This window comes from Equus asinus, chromosome 9, assembly GCF_041296235.1.
Source record: "Equus asinus isolate D_3611 breed Donkey chromosome 9, EquAss-T2T_v2, whole genome shotgun sequence".
NCBI classification, from domain to species: domain Eukaryota; kingdom Metazoa; phylum Chordata; class Mammalia; order Perissodactyla; family Equidae; genus Equus; species Equus asinus.
Window position 1 is genome coordinate 18164921 of NC_091798.1, and position 27318 is coordinate 18192238.

The 27318-nt window shown below is 36.4% G+C and overlaps 1 long non-coding RNA gene across 1 annotated transcript in view; it reads right to left on the reverse strand.

Moving 5' to 3' along the window:
* LOC123288754 (uncharacterized) overlaps nucleotides 1-27318 on the reverse strand; it is a 2093166-nt gene that overhangs the window by 1824043 nt on the left and 241805 nt on the right. The window contains exon 2 of the long non-coding RNA XR_011505731.1: nucleotides 9223-9266. This is a non-coding gene — a long non-coding RNA (uncharacterized lncRNA). The remainder of the gene's footprint in view (nucleotides 1-9222; nucleotides 9267-27318) is intronic.

Genomic DNA, 27318 nt, shown 5'->3' on the forward strand with positions numbered 1-27318 from the left:
CTGTAGTTCATCATGCTGTTTGATGCATTGATCCTTTGCCAGCACATTTGTAGTAGTATCAGGTTGCAGATTCTACCTGCCTCCACTGTTGGGGAGCAGGAGCTTTTCTTTCTGATCCTACCCCATCTGCTGGAAGTTGTATCAATAGGGCTGCTCTGCATTTGAATGGCCTTGTCACAGCTGTTTGGTGGGTCACTCATGCACACACAATTGGGGCCTCTGTACTCCACTGCTGGGTCACTCTCATCTGAGCAGAACTGTTGTGCTTGACAGGGGACCAACTGAGCTGCTGGGCTAGGTGGAGGGGGGCACTTTCTTTCATATGCAGGCTTGCTCTGCACTTGCTGGCAGCTCAGTTGTGTCACTGAACTTGGTGGGCAGGGCCCAGTTCTGGGTGAGCTGAGCTGGCACCACTGGGTGGAGAGCATTGGCACAGGCAGGGCCACTCAAGTACAGTGGGCACTCTTGCATGCAGGGGCACCACTCCAAAAACATTTCCATGCTGGTCCCACTGCCACCACCTCCTCTTACAGTCATGCCAGACACTGTATCAGGAACCATGACCTTGATCACTGCCCCCAGGGAGGGGGATAGGTCCATTCACCCAGTTCCACTGCTTCCCAGGGATCCAGTCCACCAGCCTTCAGATGTTTGGCTAAGTGGATCTTGCAGACATCCTGTTGTACTGTGTAGGGAATCCTTTATTGATTAATGGATGTCCATTTAGTTGTAACTCAGAGGGAAGAGACAAAGGGAGCAACTCACTCCATCATGATGCTGATGTCCATCAGGATTTTAATTAAAACTGGATTTGTCTTTTCAACTTGAACTAAACTGATAATATTGAACTAGTATCTCTGTCACACATTTAATATTTTACATCTAAGTATTTCTGCCTTTAAAACATGCCTCACAAGTGTTTGAAATAGCTGTTTAAAACAAGCAACAAGCAAGCAAACAAAAACTGGAAACAACAACAGAAGATATCCCTTTCTCATCAGGACTGTTTCAACCTAGGGAGAGTATTTTTCTGACAATTTGTGTGGCTAGTTAAATCACTTAGACCAAAGTCTGTGTGCAAAGGCATTTGGATCAGACTAAAAATATCACTGCAATTTCCAGTTATAATAATTTCATTTATGAAAGTTAACAGTTATTTTTACCCAAAGGTGATCCCTGGAAAAGATAGGTATATTTTAGTGCTGGTTCCTGCAGGTCATGAAGAATGAAAAATTATCTGTTCAACTTAATCAATGTACTTACTTATTCTAGATGACATTTCAAGTCTCCCAACAAATCAGAAGGTTCTTTTTCCTAACAGAATTAAAAAATTACTAGATTTCAAAGATTATTTTATGTTAATATTACCAATGTTAATAGATATTGGTTTTAACATAATATAACCTCAGTATTATCTTGGCTTAAATAAATTTATATTTGGATTTCATCATCTAAATTTGAAAACATGTCATTTTTCATGAGCATTTAATTCATTTAAATGACTAGGGTGTAAATTCTGTTCAATATGCTTAATCAAACCTTGGCTATTCTATACAGCAGTACTGACCAACAGAAATACAATGAAACACAAAAAAGAGCTGCATATAGAATTTTAAATTTTGTAGTAGTCACATTTAAAAAAGTCAAAAGAAACTGGTGAAATTAATTTTAAAATATGTATTATTTAACCTCATCTATACAAAATATTGTCATTTCAACCAGTTATCAATAAAAAAATAATATTTTACCTTTTTTGCACTAAGCCTTTGAAATAGTGTTTACTTTACACTTACAGCATATCTCAATGTGAACTAGCCTTATTTCAAGTGTTTAATAGCCATATGTGACTAGCATCCACCATGTTGGGTAGTGCAGCTACTGAATATTATCTACCATGGAGAAAATTTCAAGTTCTATGCTTTTCAATCTATTTTATTTCCCCTTTTATGGCAATACTCTAATTCTTTCAAATACTTCAAATAATAATTTAAAAGATTTGATTTTGGGTGTTTTTTAAAAATAAAGGAAATGATTTATCATTTGAAATAAACCTTTATTTCTTCCCATTTGCTTTAATTTTAAATGTCTATATGCTACTTTAACTCAATATGCAGATTTAATTAAAGCTTACCAAAACTAAAGAGAGAAAGACTAAATGTAATAAATTAATGATTCTTTTGTCTTAATTATCAGCTATGCGGGGAAACTTTCTCTGACCACCTTCTCTTATCTCCACCCCCATCCCACCAGTCACTCCATCATGTATTCTTGCTTAATTTTTTTCATGATTCCTATAACTATTTTAAAATGTATTATTTATTTAAATGAGTTCACCTGTTTATTGTTTATCTCAGCTACTATAATATAGGCTCTGTGAGAGCAGGTACATTTCTTCCCTCAAGCACCAACACTGTTCATTGCCTGGAAGAGTGCACAGCATGCTGGAGGTGCTCAATAAATATTTGTTCATTGAATTAGTAAATATCCTCATTGCATTTTAAAAGCATAGGCACTCTTCAATACAATTTACACTAAGCAAATCAGCTGAAATGTTGTTTAGAAAGCTTCACTTGAGAGTCACTGCTTCTTAGGCTCTGTCAAGGAAGCAGTGCAATGTTTATGGTGTTCATATAACAGAACGTCCCTCCCCTTTAAAAGCGAGAAATTCAGAGATGGAAAAGTTCACATTTGTGATTCTAGGATAAGAGAAAAGCTTATGCTTTCTCTCAAAATATCATCTAGAATTTGACTAATACAATGCTATTAATCCAATATACAAACATGTGTCTTTCTTGTTATCAAAAAGCCTCTAAAATTTAATTAAAGTCAATAAAGAAATTAAAAGCTTAATGAGAGCAAGAATCCTCTGAGTGTGTTCATGCTGTTAGCAGCCTATGATGTTGTAAAAGATAGGATTATGATTTTATTGCCAGACGACCAAGAGGAGAGAAAGGATAACGAGGAGAGTTGTGAGAAACCTCCTGGTGAGCGAAATCTCGGAGTGAACAACTATTGCGCTTAATCAAGTCAATGGAGAAATTAAATACAAAAGCGATGGCTTCAGAGCATAACCACCCATTGTTTAAAGCAAATATGGGAAAATAATTTGAGATTTATCTAAACAAGATTCCTATTTAACATGTGAAACTTTATGGGAAATTCTGGGATAGGGACTACCATCCCAATGTGATGGCTAAGTGATTAGAATTGGTCTGGATCAGAACACAAGTAATATTTTTATTATTTAACTTTAAAAATGAATAATATATAAACCAGAAATTCACTAAAAACTTCTAACTTTTTGCACTCAAATTAAGACCACCTTTCATCAGGTGTAGAAAGCTTCAGCAACTGTGGTCAAAGAGAGAGATTTGTTGGTACAATACTGAACTTTCCCTGCCTCTCACTACCTTCAGAAGTAGTACAGGGGATCCCCCAAGATACCCACAGGTTCTCATCACTTGTACCTTCTATGAGACCACCACCTCTATACCCTTTGTTCTTGTTTATTTCAGATCACCGTAAGAAGCCCCCAACTTCACCTTTCATTCCCCACATTTTCACCTCTTTAGGCTCTGAATATCTCCTGTTTAGACCCCCTCTCCCAGCTTTCCACAGTTCCTAAAACTTGCCCACCGTGCTCTGTGGAATTCATAGTGCATTATCTTCCAAATGCCCAGTATCCTCCACTTGACTCTCAATGTTCCCTTCATCATCTCACTCAAAGGAACGCAGATCTTCTCTAAGAATAATGCTTTCCCAGTAGATCACTGTGTGTTTTCTCCCTTTCCTCATACCCCTGGGGGCCTGGTGTTGGGCTAAGTGTCCTCTTTATATCTCATCTCCAGTTCCAGATTACTCCCTCTTCCTTTACTGTGAAATGAACAGAGCATTACTGATCAGATACTAACTACTACATACAACTCCTTCTTACAGTCAGTTCTTGGCCCTCATGTTATTTCACCTCATTTATTGAAGATTTTAGTTTCTGAGTCACTCTCTCAAAAACCTCTCCAGTCTTAAATCTAAATGATAACAACTTATAGGAGATTATTCTTTCAACATTCTAACTTTATAGTACTTTGAAATCTTCTCCTCTAATGATCTTGTCTCCACCCTACCTCACCCAAGTTCTCTCATGGATGTACATATAACAGTAACATTTCCATATTCACAAGTTCAAACATTTACTTTCTGATCACTGCTAACTCTCTCTATTGCTCTCTCCCTTCAGTACCTTAACTCCAATGATTCTTTCTACCCATACAATCTACTGATCCTTCGACTTTTCGTTCTCTCATCCTCATTTTATACTTATGTAATTTAACTTCCATGATTAATCATTATAATTACACACTAGCATACTCCCTTAACTCTCTTGTTCGTCTCTTGATTTATTATATACACTTGACAAAACCACAACCCTAATGAAATTCATCTCTCTGTCAACTCTGAACGTGTACCCACTCAGCTGAACATGAATTTTAAGTGACTCCTTAATACTGCTTGGTGCTTGTATTAAGTTTCCTACCCTCATAGATAACTATATCATGCCTTTTCTCTTTAAACCTCCAACATCTCTCCCTCAATTACATTCTGAGTTAACAATCTTGTCTCTCATTTCACTCAGCAAATCAAAGCAACTAGAAAGGAGCTCCCCAAAACTCCCACCTTCCTATCAACTTCTGTATCCCTTTATTCTGTCTTTGATCTTAATGAAATAGATGATATGTCAACACTCCCATCTAATGCTCTCTGCATATGAGCCAGATCCAATGGTTTCTTACCTATTCAAGAATATCACTCATTTTTATCATCAGCTATACTTTCTCCACAAGATTGTTCCCATTCCCATCTCTCCTATAGCTATCACTCCTTTTATTTGCTCTCCTTTACAGAAAAACACTGAGACAATTTTCTCAAAACTTCATTTTCAATTTTTTTGCTCAGTTTTCAATTTTTCTCCTACTTTCATGGGGCTTTCACCCCCACCAATGATAAGTTCTCCAGCCTTACATACTTAACACAAGAGCAGTAAGTGACATGGTTGACCATTCCCTCCACCTGGAAGCACTTTCTTCATCTAATGTTCAGGTTATTTTCCTATCTCGTTGATCAAGATTGAGGTATCCCAATCTTTGGTTCCTGGATTTCTTCATTTTTTTTCTGATCCATTAATTCCCTTGGTGACTTCATCCCGTCTCATGACTTTGAATCCTAAGTTAAATATTCAACTGCTTACTTAACATCTCCACTTTGATGTTTAATTGGCATTGCAAAATTAACAAGTGCAAAGCAGAATTTTGATTTTCCTACTAAACATGCTTCATCTTGGGTCTTCCAAACTTCAGTGAAATCTAGTCTCTCTTTTTGGTTATTTATACCAGAAAACTTGTAGTCATTCTTGCCTTCTTATTTTATCTCATATCTCTCATCTGATTCACAAGTCAGTCTGACCACTTTTCATCTTTCCCACTGCCACTAACTTGTTCCAAACTGGATTATTTAAATTGCCTCCTCACTGGTTTTCCTACTTCAAACTTTGCTCTCACTCCTCATTGTATCTCAACATAATAGCCAGAATGATCTCATTAAAATTCAAGCAATGTCTTGTAACTTCCATAGATAAAATCCTTCAATATTTCTACATTTCATTCAAACTAATTCATTTAGTACTTCAAAATCCATATGAGGTAACTTCAAATATTAGTACCATTTTAGAGACCAGGAAGTGAGGCTCAAACAACAATAGTAACTTGCTCAAGTTTCTAAGCTGACAGGTGATTGTACTAGGATTCAATCTTATGAGTCCTGGTTTCAGAATCCATATTTTTTTAGCCATTATGATTTACTGACAAAAATAGTTTTAAAAACCAACAAGAGCTTAAAGCCTACACACATCTGGGTCTGTAGACCTCTTCCCCTACTATTCTTCCCTTTGCTTACTCCTTCAGCCACCTAGCCCCATTGCTATTCCTTGAACTAGTCAATCAAACTGAAATGCTTAAAGTTCCCTCAAATTTTCCTTGCTTCTTTGTTTACATGTCCATTCATCACTTCAGTGTTCTGTTCTTCCAGTTTCTGATTTCTGCATGATTCTCTAGTATATGTCACATCTTTTCAACCATGAAAATTATTCTCTTTGTCCATTTAGTAAGTGACATCTAGGTGTTGGGGTGGCATTTGACCAGTACTGCCCATCAAGACTCTGGCTTCAAAAAGTCAGGCTCCAGATAATTAATTTCTAAGACTGAGAGAGCTAAATCCATGGACCTTTCAAAGTTCCCCAGCTCTTTCCCATCTTAAGGTCTTCGCATTGCCATTGCCTCTACCTGGAATGTTCTACTTCTGTGTTTCTGCATTGCTGGCTTCTGCTTAACATTCATGTCTCTGCCCATATGCTACCTCCACAGGGAAGTTTCTTTGACCACTCAAGCTGACATAGGCATCATCAGTCTCTGTCTAACCACTCAATCCCATCACCCTATTTTATTTTTTCACAGTGAAGTATTTGAAAACTTCATTTATTTACATGCACATTGATTACCTCCCCCAACTAGAATATGAGCTCCATTAGCAAGAACTTTTTCACTTTGATTTCCCACCACCTAGATTAGAACCTTCACGAGGAAAAGGATCAATAAATATTTTTTTTAAATCCATGAATAAATCAGTATTTTTGTCTTTCTTGATTCTAATGGGTGAAAAAACAGCAATCTGTATGGCAATTTCTGAATTTTGCGTGGTTTTAAAAATTTGGTAGAGAAATACCCATTCTCTCTTACAATTAGTATATGTATACTAGGGTCTATTCCCAACTTACCTTAATAGAATATAAATAAGACATGTAAAATTTTAGTTCTCTCTTAAAACAATTTTAGTTTAGAAAAGTTCTCTCTTTTCTAAAATAGAGAAGTCTTTTGCTGTTTGTAGCATACATACATAAATACATATACGTATACATATATATGTATATACACACACAAATACATGCACACACACAAATCTCTCTCTCTTTACACCTATCTATCTATCTATATGAACACACACATTTAATTATACTTTTGAATTACTTAGAATAGTCTCCTTCCCATACTGTTATTTGCCAAGATATTGTTTGTTTTCTTATAGTTCAAGGTTAGATGAGTAGAGACAAGCTGCCAGACCAGCAAATATACCTCATGAGAGAAATGTAGATTATTAATAAATGCTATAAAACACACCCTGACATTTTGGCATGCTGTGCCCCAGCAAATTAGAAGGGGACCTTAGTTCTTAAGAGAAATGCTACAGCTCCAATCCTTTTCAAATTGATCTATGAATATAAACCTGGCACTCACTTCATTGTATACAGCGGCAAGATAAACAAAGGTTAATGCTCAGCATATAAAAATTCAAAGGAAGAGAACATGATGAGGAAACTGCATGTTTCTTCAATAAACAAGTCAAGATTATTAATTTCAGAGAAACACCAGCTTTCATATAATAACAACAGTAACAGTAAGGATGGTTACATACATCAATAAAAAACGGTTATTTAATTTCCTTTTAGCTTACTCTACATCTCCCTCTTATCCTGATTTAGTTAATTCTTGTGATATGGGAGCCCCATGTGAATGATAATTTTTAAAATCACTTTTTGTTTGTTTAGACTTAAAAAATATAATGAGACATCCCAGAGAAAGGAAAGCCTATATTCACAAAAAAAACCCACACACAAATATTCACAGCAGCTTTCTTCATAATATGCAAAGACTGAAAACAACCAAATGTCCTTTAATGGGTAAATGGTTAAATAAACTCTAGTACAACCATACCATACAATACTATTCAGCAATAAAGAGAAATGAACTATTGATACACTATGTGTATGGATCTCCAGGGAATTATGCTGATTGAAAAAAAGCCAAAACTGTCAGGGTAGATATTGCATGATTCCACTTACATAGCATTCTTGAAATGACAATATTTTAGAAATGGAGAAGAGATTAGTGGTTACTGGAATTTAGGGAGGATCAGAGGGTGAGTACGGCTGGAAAAGGTCAACAGGAGGGATTCTTGTGGCAATGCAAATGTATTATATATTAAACATATCCATGTCAATAACCTGTGATTTGCAGTATAATTTTGCAAGATGTTCCTCTGGGGGAAACTAGGTAAAGAACACATGGGGTTTCTCTATATTAGCTTTTACAACTGTGAGCAATTCTATAATATCTCAAAATAAAAAGTTGAATTAAAAAATAATGAGACAATTGCTGAGATAAATATGATCTCTAATTGGAATATAAAAATCTGGAAATTAACTGGCTCTTTTTGGAATTAAAATTTATATTTTTCTTTAACTTTGTCCTGTCAAACCAATGTTCTGACTATATACTTAATAAGACAAATATTGATTCAAAACTATTAATAAGTACCTAAATAACTATGACCAGGTCATACTTCATTTCCAAAATTGTATTCCTTTTGCTAGAGACGCATCAAATACACAGCTAAGTTGAAACTAGGGCATCGATTATCCAGCATCATATTCAGATAGCTCAGGATCAGTGGGGTCTTCTGAAAGGGAAATTTTGTGTTTAAATGTTGTTTCTGGCCTTTGCATAAGCTTCCTGTTCATTTTTTCCCCATTGCATTTTAACCTTTTGGATTTCAGGATAACTGCTTCAACGAAGAAAGTATTTGGTATTTGAAATTGCCAAACAAGAGTTCAAGTTCCAATATCTTCTTCATAGTAACATAATCTAGTGCAAATAATTTTCCTGCTCTGAGACTGTTTCCTTAGCTATAAAATGGAGCTGCTACCTAACTCTTAGGTTTACTACGAGGATAAATGGGAACGTTTCATTGAAGCAATCCATTTCAGTGGCTGGCACATGATAGGTGATCATTTTATTGACCATTAATGCATGCATTCAACAAATATCTGCTACATGCCAGACACTCATCCACAAGCAAGCATTCTGGCTCTCCCAGAAGGTACCTTCTAGAGGCAAAGATGGGCAACACAGATATAAAAAATAAATAAAAATCAGGTGGTGATAAGTACTATAAAATAATAAAACAGGTTAATGGGGAAAAAAATGCCTTTAGAAGAGGAGCAATCTACTTTCTCTCTGCTCTTTGTATATTGGACATTCTATTAGGAAATATAAATAATGTCACGCAATAAACATGTTATTGTTTTTTAGAAAATTTTCATTAATTAAATGTCCTTACCATTAGAAGTTCTTCATAAGGTAAGATCCCAAAAGATGATTTTCCTGATGGGGAAAAAATAAACCACTAAAATTAGAAATAATGAGAATTACATCATTTAATATTTAGGTTTCATTTTAAAATTTAGATTTCTCCTTTTTTTTTGAACACGCCCATACTTATTCAAATAAAACTATTATCACTATTTGAACAGTCAAAATATTTTTACATTTATTTTGACATTATTGGCCTATCACCAAGTAAAAAAGCACACCAACCATGCAAGGTAAAAATCCTCAGAGATTTTCCACTTCTAACTGTAATATTAATCATATAACTTTTATTGGCCTCAGTTTCCTCAGTTATAACATCATGGAATTTGCTTCAACTGAACTACAGCATATCTAAAATTCTAATTCTGTTCAAAGCTAATCCAAAGTAATTTTAACTAGTTTAAAGAAAAGGTTTATACATGTTAATTTTGAGATGCTAATTACACACACACACAACTTATACACAAAGTATCAAGTTATATTTCATGTATCTCATGTTTAAATCGGAATTTGAAGCTATTCAGTAATTTTCAACTATTTAATTTCAATCAAGAGAGGAACATATATTCCTTAGACAAATACTGGAAGCCTGAGATGAAGGAGAAGAAAGAAAACTCTAATTTGTCCCTGAGTGATTTAAATGCTTTTAAAAGAATCTTTGGCTCATAGAAGATAGTTATTTCTGCACGATTACTTTTTTCAATCCCTATCATCTTTTTTCCACTAATATACTTTAATTTAAATTTGGAGTAGCAACTTAGAATTGAGCAAAAGCAATAGTTTTCCAAAATCAGAAGGCCGCTGTGAATCACTTTCAATAAGAGAAGAAAAACAAATGAATTCCAGCCAGCATTAGGCTCTGGAATTCAAATTACAAGCACTCTGAGGAGTAATTATAGTATGTGGTCCAAGTATCCTGCTGCTCAGGTCCATTAACATTGCAGACCCTGCTGAATTATGAAAATGTTCCTAAGATCTAACATTTTTACAAAAAGATGCCGAAACCAAATCCCCAAAATGCTCCCTTGATAAATAAAAGGTTATATAAAACCCAATATTTATATTGTGGTCCTAAGAAAACTTGAAGACATACAGCTATATCTCACATGTTAAAAGTGGTGAAATGTCTAATATTAAAATGAATGGGCAGAGCAACTGAAAACTCTGTTAAACAGATCTGATTTTAAATTCCATCACCAGCAGAAAATGACTCCGGCACTTCTAAAGTAATAAAGCCCAGAGGTCCTTCTACGCAGCTCAAGAATGCAGACCTGGAGCAGGTGAAAGTTACATGACGGTTGATTTCATCTTAATATAAGGGGGAAAATGCATTATGAGATAGAGTGTTCTCAGAGACTAAAAACATTTAAGCAAAGGATAGTTTCATATTAGACCATCCTAGAAAAGACTTCTGACTAGAGGGTCGCAACGCTTCTTTCCCACACTTATAGTAGTATAATTCTGTGCTTCAATAACCTTTATAGTGACCTTGCAAGAAAATCTGAGATGCAAAACAAATCTATGTTAATATTTTAAATATCAAGTCCCTATGAAGCATTTCTTTAAAAACTTGCCATGCTTTTCACGAATGTATCAAAATCACTTCTTTGTAGGCCCTTACATTTGGAGTTTCCTACGTCTCAAACAATCTTTCCCTCCCTTTCCCTCAATAACTCCTGAGTATCTGATAGGTCCTAGGTATGTATCACCTGCTGCAAGAATTCTTCCCTGCCATAGAGACTGCATTAGGAGCCCTTCTATGCATTTCCATAGAATGTGCGTCCACCCTATAGCACTGCTTTCATGTTATGTAGTAACTGTCTATTTCCCTTACTAGACACTAGACCATAGACTCCCATAGGCAGTAGTTGTGATTACAATTAAAATGGTATCCAGAAAAATTAGTCCTGTGAGGACAACACTTCCAGAATGTTGATATGATACTTTAAAAGAAGATCATTTTTTGAGATAAATTTGGAAAATATTGGATGAGACCGAAGTGAAGCAAATTTGTTTACTGAAGGATATCACAGAGCCATGGAAGTGTTTTATATTCTGTGAATTATTTTTATTATTAAGAGGGTAAATGGATGCAGAATTTCTTAACATTAGTTTGCCTCAGACTCATTTTTCGTCATGGTGCATCTTATAAGACTAGGGTTCCTTCTCACTCAGAGAACACTGAATTATTTTATTCATCAGTTCCCTGGATAGTATCTGGCACAAAGTAGGCATGTAAGAAAAACTAATTTATACCAATTACTAAACTGTAAACTAACTGGCTTTCAGTTTTCTTGGTAAACACCACCCTACCTACCCCAAACTACTTTTTTTAGATTAAAGGGAATTTGTGATCATCTTCTTTACTCCGATTGCAGGAATTCTTTCTCTGGTATATTCGGTCATTCAACTCCTGTGAGACAAGCTTAGGGCTGCAGACATCATATCTACATGAGGCAGTATGTTTCATTATTAGATAACAATTGTTTAAAAAATTCTTTTTCATTGAACTTACAGCTGAGTGTCTCTAATTTTAGTGCACTGATAGGAGCTCTTTGTTTTCGAACAACCAAATAAAAGGTTATACTTTCTTCTCCATAACACGTCAAAGGCATTCCTCTTAGGTTTCTCCTCTCTGAGCTAAACATCTTACTTCCCTGATTTCTACTGCAGTGTGGTTTCCAGATTCCCCAGTTGACAGCAATCTTGTTATAAAATTTTATTTTATTGATTCTGGTATATTCTTCTAAAGCGTACTTCAAGTCAAGGTAAGATAGAATCTCAATATTTTGTAAAGATGCCATAGCTCAATTCTGTGTTCTTTATTCCACTCATATTGCTCCTGTTGCCCAGAAAGTTTTTTCTTCTTCCCTTTACCTCTTCAAACGTGATTTACACTTTGAGATAAAGCTCAACCACACTGCATGCCCAACTACATTAGCTGTCATTTCTTCTCTCCTGCTTTCAGATAAATCATTTAAAACTCATAGCTATTATCATAATTCAGCCTCCCATTTTTCTGTGTTATTCACTGACACTCCATGTGTGCTTTTCTTCACTCACTAAGAAGTTATAAGAATTGTGAGGGTAAGTGCTTTCTTTTCTGCTTTTCTAGAGCACTATGTAAACTGTTTTCATACATGAAAACTATTGATTAACCAGCTGCCTGAAAATGTTCATACACATTTACATACAGATTTCTACGGCAATAGCCCTTATGAACCTCCCTGCTCCTTGATATTTAGAGGGCTAAGGTAAATGCCACGGGGCCAGATAGAGTCATTTAGTATGCAGCTTGCTTCCTGACCTTCCAAGCTTTTCTCTTCACTGGGAAGGAAGGGTAGTGTGCTGAAGGCCTGAAAATGACACTTCTAGATTCTCTTGCCTAGGTTTCTGATTGATTCTATGAATGGGAGGCACTGGTAGGAATTTAGAAAGCAGAAGTAACACAAAAATCATTCTGTTTGCAACTCTCAAAGCAGCAGAAAGGCCACTGCTAGAGAAGTGTAGACTCCAGCATTCTCAGTACCTCCAGCGGCAGCTGAGGCAGTCCCATTCCAGAAGCAGTGCCATAGCTCAGCTGTGAGTGCTCCCCCGGACAGAGGCAGAAGGAGCTCCCTGATTTGAGGTAAAACCCACTCTTTGCCTTCCCTGCCCATCTAGAACTTTTGTAAATGATTCTCTGCATTGAAAACCTCTCTCTTGGAGGAGACACAAATGGCCAATAAACATATGAAAAGCCGTCAGGGAAATACAAATTATAACCAAAGGAAATACTACTCAATAACCCCTCGAGGAGACACCCAGAAAATACAGAAATCAAAGAAAGAAGACACCAAGTGTTGAGGAGGATATAGAGCAAGCAGAATTCTCAAACACAGTGGTGGAAAGGTAAACCTGGTGCAACCTCTCTGGGAACCTATTTGGCTGTTTCTACTGAAAGTGAACATATGCAATCTCTGTGACCCGGAAATGCCATTTCTAGGTATATATTCATCATAAAAATGTACAAATGTTTACCCAAAGACATGTAATAGAATGTTCATAGCATATTGCTTGTTATAGCTGAAACCTGGATATTACTCAAATCTTCATTAACAGTAGAAGGATAAATTGAAGTATGTTCACATAATGGGACACTACACAGAATTGATATAACTGTCTACACTACATGCAACAGTATGAATGAATGAGACAAACATAATATTGAAATGAAGTCAGACATAAAAGGGCACATACTGTATCATCCCTTTTATATAAAATTTTTAAAAAATGAAAGCATTCTCTGCTGTAAGAAGTTACAATAATGGATTACTTTTGGAGGAAGCAGAAAAGGGTCTATTGGGGTGCTAGGAATGATCTGTTTCTCTATCTGGGTGCTGGTGACATAGGGATGTTCACTTGGTGAAAATTCATTGAATTTTCTGTACACATATTGTACTTCAATACAAAATTTTTTTAAAGTTCTTGGTCTACTTCAGACCAGGATATACTAGTGACTTTGTCACTGCATGGCTGGGGTAATATTAGCCTAGAAAACTTAAAAGCAAGTACTCAGCATTTCTTTTGGCCATTACAACAACAAGCAAGCATTAATAAAGCTTCCTCAAAATTTTTTAAAAAATTAACTCTGTGTGAAAAACCTAGAGTGAGTTCTGTCTTCTTGACTTAATGCATAGAGATGTAGTTTTATTTGCTTTCAAAGCTAATATATGGAATTCTTATGTACCATTTCAAAATGACTTTAATAATTTATGTAAAATAACTAAAAATTCCAGAACACACACATTAAAAATTTTGCCAAAATCCCATGAAGTATTCCCAAATTGATAAGAAATCTCAGGCTTTAAAAATATATAACAAACACCAGAGTCATTTTCAAATATATTTTAAACACCTCACTGTCCCTTCCAGATCATATTTAAACACTTTCATTCATTACCATTATTTTTATGAAATCTCTCGAGTCTTGCACAAGAATAAAATTTTTCTGCTTCCAGACAAGGAAAAGGAGTTATTAAATAAGTAGAACTTGAATAGAGATAATTTGTTTTATTTGACTTTCATTATTAAATAAAATCCAGGGACTCAAGACTACTTAATGGAATTTTTTTAAACATACAGAGGCACATCACCTAAGTACAATTACAATTGATACCATATTTCTTTATGAGACTCCTCATTCATAGGGATAAGAATATAGAAACAAAATATAAAAAAAAAAACTTTGCAAGGCAATTATAGCAGGCAATGACCCAAGTAGTCAATTTCTTAGCCATTTTAGCAAGTACTCCAGCAGAATGGGAACCATTATCATTCTAAGTGATCAAACCAAAAAAAGGATCCTACATAAAGTGCAGAATGTGCTGATCCCTGGATAGTAAAAAAAAAAAAAACACACAAAAAGCAAAGACATATAGATGAGGTAAGAATAGCAGGATCAAGCTGTGTACTGGATTTACATTTTACATGGCTAAAATTAAAAACTCTAATTTAATTCTTGAGTTTACCAAATAGGAAAAGAGCCAGAAATCCTTTGTATATTAAGTTCTTAAAGTTTTATTGTTTACAATGTTTATCATTTTAAAGTAATCTTTTCAAGAAGGGTATGTTGTTCGTATATATTTTGAACCTTGTGTAGGGGAGGAAGACTTTTCCTCTAGCTAATGTGGGTTCATCTGGCCAGAGAATGAATTAAATTCACGTGAGACAGAATAGCAAGAGAAAATTAAACAAAGCTTTATGAGGAACCATGGCCTGGGGCCTTTCTTCCCGAAGGAAGAAAGGGCACCGAAGAAGTGGGGTGCACATAGTGGTTATATACCCCCAAACAGGGTGTTTCACATATGATTGAAAAGTCCCTCCCACAATAGTCACAAGACTGCCCTGTCAGCACAGTGCTTGATGGACACAGCAGGTAGTGGTCTGCTGTCTCAGAGGGCGTAGCCGGAGGCAAGTCTATTGTCTTGAGCTGGGTGGTCACAGGTGAACTCAGCAGTCAGTTCCTAGCCTAAGGAAAGATGCTTAATCCTTAAAGAAATGCCAAAGTTGGGAGGGGGAGGGAAGTCAGTTACAGGAGGTTACCAGACAAGCACAATAAAATGCAGATTTAAGTCCTTGCCTTCCCCATTGATAGATTAAGAGTTTCTAGAGACAAGGTCATCTCCCCTTCTTCCTGGTACAGGGAGGGAGATATCTTTACAGATGGAGAGTTCCTTCACAATGTAAATGTCTCTTACAAAGGGTAAGTAAATTCTACTTTTCAGTTGCTTTCCTGTCTGCCAAGAAACCAGCTTCAAATAATCCTCATGCCAAAGAGACATATCTTAGGGTGGCCATTTCCAGGTCCCCATACTTGTAAAATTTGAAAGTATTTCCATTGCCTTTGCCCATAAAAGACACTTTGTTTGGGCATGAAATTTTGTATACCATTTCCCTTCAAATTCTAATGAAATTTAATGCTATAGAGGAGAATCCTGATGCTGAACTCCCTTTGCACTTTTAGGTAACTATATTCTCTCTAGAAAAGTATGAAATTTTTCCCTATAATTAAAAAAAATCCAAATGTCTCAGTATGTCTTTTTCCATTAATTTTACTTGCAAGGTGGCATATATCCTTTTTAAATTTTATTTTCAGTTCATATTACATTTGCAAGTAAATCATTCTATAAGTTATACAAAACATATAAAAGAGACAATGGGCTCCTTTTATTTTTATTTAGAACATTCAATTAATTCCGTAATCATCTTGTCTTTCCAAACTTAAGAATAGCAAACATATTAGTGTAACTTTCATTCCTCTTATCATTCCTTAAATGCACTACTGTATCCGCATCCTGAATGATTTTATTGTTTCAAGTATCCCTCCAATTCATCATCTACATCAGTATTTCTCAACCTTGGCACTATCAACACTAATGGGGCTGGATATTTCTTTGTGATGGGAGCTGCCCTGAACATTATAAGATATTTAGAAGCAACGCTACTCCTTACCCACCAGATGACAGTAGCCACTTCCCAGCCCATCATGACAACCAAAACTGGCTCTAGACATTGCCAATTGTCCCCTGGGAGGTAAAATCACCCCCATTGAGAACTACTGATCTACATTACTCCTAGAGCTATCTTTCTAAGAATACTCAGATTATTAATTATTCTGTTTAAATAATTCCTTTTAATGGTTATTCTTCTTCACCTTTAAGACAAGCATATTACCCAGGACTTTTGTACTAAGTCTTGGTACTGTGGGGACCTGGAATTGGCCACCCCAAGATATGTCTCTTTGGCATCAGGATTATTTGAGGCTGATTGCTTTTGATAACCTGGGACAGGGAAGGAGGCTCTGAGGAATGGAACTTGCCCTTTGTTAGGACAAGTTTACATTTGTAAGGTAAATCTCTATCTGTAAAAGGTGCCTCCCTCTCTGTACCAGGAAGAAGAAAGGTGAGGACCTTCTCTGTAGAAACTCTTAATCAATACCAAAGGCAAGGACTTAAATCTGCATTTTATTGTGCTTGTCTGGTAACCTCCTGTAACTGACTTCCCTCCCCCTCCCAACTTTGGCATTTCTTTAAGGATTAAGCATCTTTCCTTAGGCTAGGAACTGACTGCTGAGTTCACCTGTGACCACCCAGCTCAAGACAATAGACTTGCCTCCGGCTACGCCCTCTGAGACAGCAGACCACTACCTGCTGTGTCCATCAAGCACTGTGCTGACAGGGCAGTCTTGTGACTATTGTGGGAGGGACATTTCAATCATATGTGAAACACCCTGTTTGGGGGTATATAACCACTATGTGCACCCCACTTCTTCGGTGCCCTTTCTTCCTTCGGGAAGAAAGGCCCCAGGCCATGGTTCCTCATAAAGCTTTGTTTAATTTTCTCTTGCTATTCTGTCTCATGTGAATTTAATTCATTCTCCGGCCAGATGAACCCCCATTTGGGAAGAGGAAATGTCTTCCTCCCCTACAGTACTCATTTCTAAAATCACCTCACTACATCATGCACTTTTGGTGCAACCACAAAGAACTATTTGTCTTTCAAACAACACACTCCACTCTTTTATGCTTTTGTGTTTTTGCTTATGTTGATCCCTCTACAAGGATTGCCTTTTCCTTGATTTCTAGTTGGAAAATTGTGACTAATCTGTTAAAACAAGTTAAAACGTCACCTCTGTGCAATTTTTTCCCCACAGATCCATAGCATTAAATATTGTACACACAATGGAAATATTTTCTTCATCATTTATTTGCCCAAATTTATTTTTACTATTTTGAGTTACAATAAAATTTTGTCATTTTAGAGAATGCTACATAATGAAGCCAACATTGTTCTGTTAGTGGTTAACCAGGAAAACAAAACCCATTATTCTGTAATGATGGAATCATTTCCACCTAACTTTATTACATTAAATTTGCTTAGAGAGAAGCTCATCTGATGCATGTCTGCCCCCTCATAAAGCCTTCAGGCATAGTTTTTCAATTTGGCATTTTCACTCCCAGAAGAGCTTAGTTTCATCTGCGCACTGGAAGATTTCACTGGGCTGTCTCTTCCAACTCATTTATTAGCCCATTTGATAGTACCAATCCCTAGTGAACTCAGGTAAGTAAAATTCTGTAAAAAGCAAGAATCACTTTACCTGAAAATGTAACTGAGGTCACCAGTGTGCATATATGCATTGAACAGCTACCACATGCTTTGGGTCAGACTGTCCAATAGAACTTTCTGTGATGATAGAAATGTTCTATATTTGCACTGTTCAGTATGGCAGCCATATGTAGCTACTGAGCACTTGAAATGTGGCTAGTGTGATTAATGAACCAAATTTGAATTTTATTTAATTTATTTAAATTGTAATTCAAATAACCATATACAGCTACACGGCACAGATTTGGGCTATCACCAAACTGTTTTCCTAGATTTTCATTAAAAAAGGAGTCTGGGATTTTTGTCAATTACTTCTCATACTTCAGTTGAGAGTTCCAAGAGAAAGAGATAAGTTTTACAGTGCGTCATTCCACCTCTCATCTTGCATTATCAACTCCATTTGGAGGTATAAGAAACAAGAAAAGGGGGCTGGCCTGACATGGCAGTGCAGTGGTTAAGTTTGCACGCTCTGCTTTGGCAGCCTGGGGTTCACAGGTTTGTAACCCCAGGCATGGACCTGCGCACCGCTTATGGAGCCATGCTGTGGCAGGTGTCCCACATATAAAATGGGGGATCTCACATCAGGGCCCTTCTTCCTCAGCAAAAAGAGAAGGATTTGTAGCAGATGTTGGCTCAGGGCTAATCTTCCTCACCAAAATAAATAAATAAGAAAAGGAGGTCTGAGCAACAGTATATATAATCCAATTCAAAACCAGCTTAGCAAGAACAGATTTTTTTAGTTACAAGAAAAACAACATGTGATTAAATTTGACTTATTGATGAATCACATACATTTCCCCCAAATGATATGATCTATTGAGATTATTCTAGAAAAACTAAAGAGAAAAGACTAGTGTCTAACAAAGTTTTGTAGAAGAGAATGTTTTTGTGAACACTAAAAGAGCGAGAATAACAAAGTCCAAAGAATCTAATAAGATCAGTAGTGAGCACTGGATAGTGGTCAATAAAAATGGCATGAGGGGATGACAGAACCAGAGGGGTACCTGGTGACCATAAAGGCCCATGACTTAATATACCTGAAGACAGCCTTTCCAACCACTTATTCCATTTTGTTATTAGTGCTGTCGACTTGACTCCGACTCCTAGCAACCCCGTATACAGCAGAGTGGAACGCTGTCCAATATTTTCTGTGTGCCATCCTCTCACTTTCTGGCACCATGTCAGACAATGCTCCACTGCTATTCACAGAATTTTCATGGCCAATTTTTTCTGGAAGTGGGTAGCCAGGTCCTTCTTCCTAGTTTGTCTTGGTCTAAAAGCTCCACTGAAACTCGTGCACCATGGTGACCCTGCAGGTTATTTGAAATACTGGTGGCATAGCTTTCAGCATGGCTGCCACAGTGTGACAACCCACAGAGGGTGGTGTGGTTTCCTCACCAGGAAACAAACCTAGGCCATGGAGGTGAGAGTGCTGAATCTTAACCACTAGACTCCCAGCACTGGCTTCCCAAGCTCTGACAAAGGAAGGAAAATGGATAAAGTAGAACTTGAGATAGATGGTCCCTAAGTTTTGCTTAATAAGACTAAAATGAAGGGAGAATCACACATGGAATGTTTCAATAGGGCAGAGTCAAAAGAAAGGGCAAAAAGTTGAAACAGAAAAAAGAAAATTGAAAAAGCAGAGTACTTTATAAATCAATTATTTCCCACAGCATATTTACTCGTTTTAAGAACACAAACCTGCTAACTGCACCATGATGTATTCTAATTTATCTCTCTTCTACAGTGCAATTTCTCCAGCTATAATTTAAAATTTAATTATGTTCTTAATTAGCCATTTCTGCTCAAGGAGTGATATGCCCCTAGAGTGGCAGAATACAATTATCCATCCACCAAGTTCATATTGAACATATTCCATGAACTACCAGTGCTCCTTGGCCTGAGAGGTGACTTCCAGCTGGGTGATCATAAAGACTTCAGACTGAAGGTGAGATATAAATTGACTTTGATGGATGGATAGGAAATAAGACAATATGACATCTGTGTGTCCCATCAGTGTTATCCTGGAAAATTGTCCAACAGACCCACCCAACAATTATTTACTATTTAATTTTTCTTGGATCAAACTTTGTTCAACATTCTATTAACTATTATTTAGGGAACAGATTATGAAGCTACATGTTAACTAGCAGATTTTTACCCTGTAAGACAGTTAGCAGTTTCGCATCTCACCTAGCAATCTTATTTTAACATTTTCCCTTCAATCTCTATACTTATTAGGTTCCTCAATTGCTCTTTGAATTCTCTTCACCATCTTGTTGCTTCCCTCCTTAGTAAGTTAAATATAGCTTTGGCACGTGCTCATTTTTACAATTATATTAGGGTCATGCATATAATTTTACAGAAATTACATTTTGAAATAGATAGGGGTTTAAAAAGAACAAAAGCAGTCCAGGTAGCAAGGAATTGAGTGATAAAATGCAAAATATAAGCAAGATCAAAGAAAAACCTTTTTTTCTCTCTAAATTCACCCAGTATCTGCTCTGGCGGGATGCAAAGAATAGTTTGCCCCAATGACACTAGATGAGCTAGAGTTAGAGGAAATAAACATTTCATAAATGTAACGACACAAGAAAGAAACCAAAGACAAAATAACATAGCCAACTGATATATATTACAAAAAGAGGGAAAGCTAATTTATGTTGTTAAAGGAAATAGTTATCTTTGCAGAATGAGGGGGCGGTGGCTCAAAGGAAGAACAAGGGGCCCTCCTGGGGCGCTAATAATGCTTTCTTTCTTATGACACAGATGTGTACAGTTTATGAAAATTCATCAAGCTTATGAGATGTGCACTTTTCTGAATGTCAATTATACTCCAATAAAAAATGACCACGCATACCAAAAAATGTTTGAAAATGCTCATAATAAAAGGAAGAAACAGATCCGTTTTCTTAAAAATTCTGGATTTGGTAAAGTTTCCTCTACATCATGTTTAGATTTATCTCTTTCTGTCACTATATGTATGAGGTCTACAGGATCCATAATTTCTTTCCCAAAGAATTGTCACCACTAAATCCACTTTCGTATGTGGTCTTCTTGCAAATATGTCACCTTCTCTGCATGAACCGCACCCAAGATATGAGATGTTAGAATTATATTTTCAATTTCTTTAAAATGTCACAAGTGAAACCTAAAGATATTTGACTAGAAATGTAAATGCAGAATCTTTCTATGATTTTCTAGAAGTTTTCTACGATTTTCTCCCAATATTTTAAAGCTGTCTTGTGACACTGAGTTGACAGCAAAATTTTGGGAGATAGGAATTTATCAGTAATTTACAAAGTATATAATTTCCTCTTCAGAGGAAAAAAGTCATTTTCAACATATTTATGAGATGATTGTTATGTAATTAATTTTTTATAATTATAAATATTAGCCAGTGGTATAAATAAGTTTTGGGTACAACCAGCTCTTGGTAATCATATTGCTCAACTGATTGATGACATGGAAGTGCAAATAGTACCCAGCCTACTATCTGCGTGTGAGGAACATATAGTGAATATCAGGCATGTATTTAGAAAGAAGAATGGAGAACATGGTTAAATCTGATAAACTAGTTAAGTGGAGGTAGGTTAAGTGGAGATAGGTCAAGGACATTTCTGCCATAGTGCAGTTTTGGTTGTAAGGGCATGAAGAGCAGAATTTGAAATGAGGTTCATAGTTATATCAAGTCCAGATCATGGAAGGTTCTAAATTAACAGGTTATTGAATTTTTGTATTATTTTTATTGCCAAGAAACCAAGGAAGATTTTTGAGCAAGCAAGTGACATAGTAAAAATTTTGCTTCAAATAATCTCATCTGGAAGCATTGTACAAGTTGGAAAGAATAAGAAGTTATTAGCCTATCCCATGCATGAAGCTGCTCAGGGTGGGAGATAAGACAGGCTGAAATACATTTCAACAGACGTGCCATTAGTGAAAATGAGAGCATTGGGAAACAAATCCACATGTAGCAATACGTTATACAAAACAAGCAGGAATAAAAGTATTTTCTCTAACTCTCCAAGGAGTTCTTCTGTGAATGAAAATATTAATAACTGATCAGCAATCAATTACTTCAATGATATTGTCCAAACATGGCAGCTCAATTATCTATTTATGTCAAACCAAAAATGCAGATGCATGTATATGCTCTTCAAACATTGTTATTTTTCCAATTTTATAAAACTGAGTTGTTCTGTGAAGGATATTTGTTCCAGTTTTTTTTCTTCTGCAAATATAGTGTTGGTATGTTATAACTCCTTCTGTAATGGATTGCTTTACTCCAGTACAATGTTTTATTTTTCAATATCAATCAAGGTAGGATTAATCTTACTTACGTGGCAATTACAGAATAGTGGGGAAAATTTAAAAAAAAACAACTGAGGCCAGCCCCATGGCCTACTGGTCAAGTCTGGCATGCTCTGCTTTGGCGGCCTGGGTTCAGTTCCCAGGCACGGACCTACACCACTCATCAGAAGCCATGCTGTGGCAGTGACCTACATACAAAATAGAGAAAGACTGGCATAGATATTAGCTTAGGGCTAATCTTCCTCAAGCAAAAAGAGGAGGATTAGCAACAGATGTTAGTTCAGGGCCAATCTTTCTCACAAAACAAACTAGTGTGCTTTTCCAATGGTTTCAGGTAGGCTCCAAGAACAATTGGGTAACTAAAATTCCAGATGGAATTAAAATGGCTGACTGTGTAGTATCAATACCCCATTAACTGAAAAAAACACACAAATTGAGCATATGAGTTTAAAAGAAGTCTGTCAGTATTGAACAATAGAAGGCCTTGCATTGTTTTACATCTTAAAAGCTTGTCTGGAGCAAAGGAACATGTAGGCAAAATGCCCCACACCGGGCTGAGATCCCACAGGAGTGGTCCACAAGTTGAGTTTAAAGACGTTTATTTTTCATTACCAATGTTTGTATTGCCAGCCTATTAAACTTTTTTAAAGTTATGTCTGCTCAGTAGACTTTTTCCAGCAAATTAAATGTGACATTTCCAAAGAAATTAATCTTAGTACACCGAGAAGAGATGGAGTGTTGATTTACTTTAAATCTTCTTACTACTAGAGGGGAGAAATGAAGGTGCAGTGTAGGAAATCATTGTTCGTAAACTTTTTTGCATAATAGGGCATAGGAGTCTGTGAAAATGAAAGCAGAACAATATTCCTTTTCTTACTTTATTATAACAAGATGTGGCGTTCCTTAACACTATGACTCTTCTGAGCTGTCAGAGTTTGCCTAGACTGAATCATGCTCCCCTAGAGCCCTGTTTTGTCAGCAGAAGCCACTAATAAACGTAACCTTAATGGCTGATTAGGGTGCTTACAACACACCGGCATCCTCAGTGGGCCAGCCGTGGCAGCAGCGAGCTGAAGGGGCTCTGCTGTGAGCATTCAGGTGTCATGAACAGATCATTGAGTCAACAGATTGTGACAGCTCCTTTGGAAAACTCCAGCTCTACATTAGCACACTCTGCCCAGGGACTTAGAGAGAGACTTTAACAGCCCGCAGTGTGACTTAAAGAATTTCAAGAGGCAAAAGAGATACGTTTCAGCAAAGTCAAAATAATAGATTTTCTAAGACACTGCATACCAATCTTAAATAAACAGGGGACTTTGAGGCATGGAAAACTACTTAAAAATAAATTTTTGGTATGATGATATCCTTAAAAAACAAATATTTATCCTTAACAAATAAATGAATAAATGAATAAAACTTCAGGAGTCAGTTTTCTTCTAGATACTTAAGCTACATAAAGACTTGTCTCTCCTTTACTGATTTAGTCGTTAGTTTGGCTTTGTTTTTTTTGCTCTCCTCTGAGACCACACACACTTGAACTCTTTTGGCCAATGGTCTTTTTGTGAACACTGTCTTGTTAATATTTTAATCACTTCAAACATATTTTTAAAAATTCATCTTTGGAGAGTCTGTGCTAGGCCCTCTAAGGTAAGATGGACCCATGGAGAGACTCATCTATTGAGTCAGTCAGTCGCTTGTAGGCCTCTTGGTTTGTCTGAATGGAAACCTGCCATCTTCTACTTTTGCGTATTAAACAGAATTTCTATGACTAATACCTGAACTCGGGTGTGCAAAGGAGAGCTAGAACCAGAGAACTTGATTCAGACGTTAAGAGAAGAGGACTAACTGTTCCCAATCACAGAGTCTATTCGTTTTCTAGTTTAATAATAGCAATCATTAATAATAGCCTGCTACTGAGCGACACTGTAGAGAGTCTTTTACCTACATTATTTTCATACCTGAAATACCTCTTCATATATATATGACATTTTCCCCACGTTATAAATAAGAAAAGTGAGAAAAGGATCTTACCTTGTCTCATACTCCTAAGAAGTTCCAGAACAAGATTCCCAGCCTACTTTATGACACTGAAGTTTATGATTCTGAACCAGGATTTACAGCACGGGTAGTCTGTCCTGCTCTCCACATCACCACGTCAAAGCAGTGGTTCTCAAACCTCAGCCAGCAGCAGAATCAGGGGAGGGCTCGTTAAACCACAGATTACTGGGCCCCACTCCTACAGTTTCTAACTCAGTATGCATATGGTTGTACCTAATAATTGGCATTTTAACAAGCTCCTGAGTGATGCTAATACTGCAGGACCGCACAATAATTGCTTTAAAGCTATGTAAAAGGTGGAGTGAATATTAGTGAGTCTCCCTGCCACCTGTTCAGAATCATCAAAATATGCCCTTTCTAGAAGCAATGGGTTTCATTATTGTGTCTCTTATTGTAAGAGGATGCTGATATTCCTTAGGATAAAAAAAGGAAGAGGCTATGATTCTCGATTTATGCAATTCCTTTAAATGTTTTATGAAAGGGTTTCCAAACTTTCCGATGGAGTAAGTGGGGGGACATAAGGGTTGAGAAGACAGAAGTATGTGCTTCCTTTTCACTTGACACTGGTGTTTGTTAGCGCTGTTTTTTTTTTCTTTTTTTTAAATAAAAGAAATGATATATCCTGATAAGTAGCGTTTCAACTTAAAATATGTCAAAAGATAAAGTTTTGTTTTGTTTTACAAATACATATCTTCCTTGACTTACAGTGGGGTTATGCTCAGATAAACTCATCTTAAATTAAAAATATTGTTAAGTTGAACATGCTTTTAATACACCTAACCTACCAAACATCAGAGCTTAGCCTATCTTACCTTAAACGTGCTCAGGACACTTACGCTAGACCACAGTTGGGCAAAACTATCTAACACAAAGTCTATTTTGTAATACAGTGTTGAATATCTCATGTAATTTACTACTGTACTGAAAGTGAACAACTGAGTGGTTGTATGGGTACACAATGGCTGCAAGTGTATTGGTTGTTCACCCTCATGATGGCGTGGCTGACTGGGAGCTGCAGCTCACCACCGAGGCCCAGCATCATGAGAGAGTGTGCCTGTACGGCTAGCTGGGGCAAAGATCAAAATTCAAACTACAGTTTCTACTGACTGCCTATCACTTTTGCATCATTGTAAAGTTAAGTGGAGAACCTTCTGTATATCAAGTTCTTAGAACTTGTGTCTATTTATGGACAAAGCAAACCTATATAGAGCAAGGCTAGTCCTAAAGCAAATTATTATTAGACTCAAATCTACATACTATTTTGAAGGGAGTCATAGTCCTGTGAGAAAACACTGTACGACAGATGGAACCTTGCTATGTGATAGTGGAAACATCATTAAGTGCACTACCTTGCTATGAATTTGGAGGACAAGTTTTTGGAATAGTAGCCATTAAATTTGATACACCACTTTTCATTTTTAATCCTCTAATAATTTTCTTAGAGATACGTCACTGTAAATTAGGCAAGGAAAAAGAGTATTGAATTGTTTTCGATAGAATGATTAGTGATTCTTGTTTAACACAAAAAAGGAAAAATTAGTATGTTTTTGGATACATTTAATACTAGATGATGATACTTAAAGAGAAGTCTATTTTATAGATGATTGTTCTTGGCAACATAAACGGGAATAAGTATTGTTTCAACACTCAGGGTCCAACATCTTGACCATTGCATGCTTTTACAAAGAGTAGAGTGTAGTGTATATTAACATTACTGCTTTATATTTGTACCAAAGGTTATGTGCAGAGAAACTTAAGACTTTGAATTTCCTTTTGTTATAACATTACTTTAAAAAAATTAAAGTTTAGCTTTAAAGCCCATTAAGGGTTCTTCCCCGTTTTATTTCTATTCATTAAGAATTTAGTGGTTTGAATTTTTATCTTCAAATGAATTTCATGAATTAAGTAATATTATGAATTTGCAATAATATCATCCAGTGGGATAACAAATTCTATTTTCTTTTTATTTTCTTCCTTGTTCTTACTTTTAAACCGATAGTTTAAATATTATGAAACCAATTCTTTTCATTTCTCAAGTGCTGATTTAATATTACAAAGAAATTATGAGTCTTTGTGTTTTTCTTGTTTTCCTGTGATTTGCCTCCTCATTTCTATCTCAAGTCACTGAAAAAAACACATATATAATGTAGGAATTCATCCATTTTTTTGAACTGTTTTGATTTTCCAGTGCACACCTTTCCTGCCTACACCCTCACCTCCACCTGCACCACTTGAGAGAAAAAATAAAGCTGACATTTTAACAGGCAATGACCATACCGTTTTATGTGCTGTCTAGGACAATATTACTTTATTTTTTATGGGAATATTTTATAGTACTGAAAAAGCACCATAAACCTTATGTGTTTAGTTTATCACAATGTCTTAGGTGTAGCAATTATGCTGGCTACAGTTCAGACTCTTCCTTTAGTTGCATCTATTGCTCTAGGTTTGATATTGGTAAAGCTTTGTTTAATTGTGTAGTATAAAATCTGTTATCAGATTAATTATAGAGAACATTGTAATTTCTGGAGAGATGTCATAGAATCTAATCTCCAACGAATTACCACTGCAGAAAGTGATTTTAAACCATTGTTCTCTCTTTCCATCTGCTGGGAGCCGTGGCTACATCATTTGATCGGCTGTTTGACAGGGTCCAGCCGATTAACGCCGAGGGGTGCAGGGTCGCCCCTTGGTGAAGAATAACCGGCCAGCCCCTCACATAGTTCTGAAACCTGTGCTGCTTCTAATTGCCCTTCATTCCTTTTCCTTTCTTAACCTCCAGTTTTCACTTCTTTGGGTGGCTGCTTGGGAGGCACTACCTCCTGGGAATATTAGATATAGTAAGAGAATGTGACCACCTGCAGGTAACTTTCAAGATATTTTTCAGTTAATTAATGGAGGAGCACACAGTCCCATTTGAGACAATCAGAAAGGAATCCTGCCCAGATAGGATGTCGAATTAGGTTTATGGCCTCCATCTGGTTAATGTTTCCTTCTCCCTCCAGTTCTTTGTCTAAATATACATATGCATCGTCCTTCTAAGTTTGCT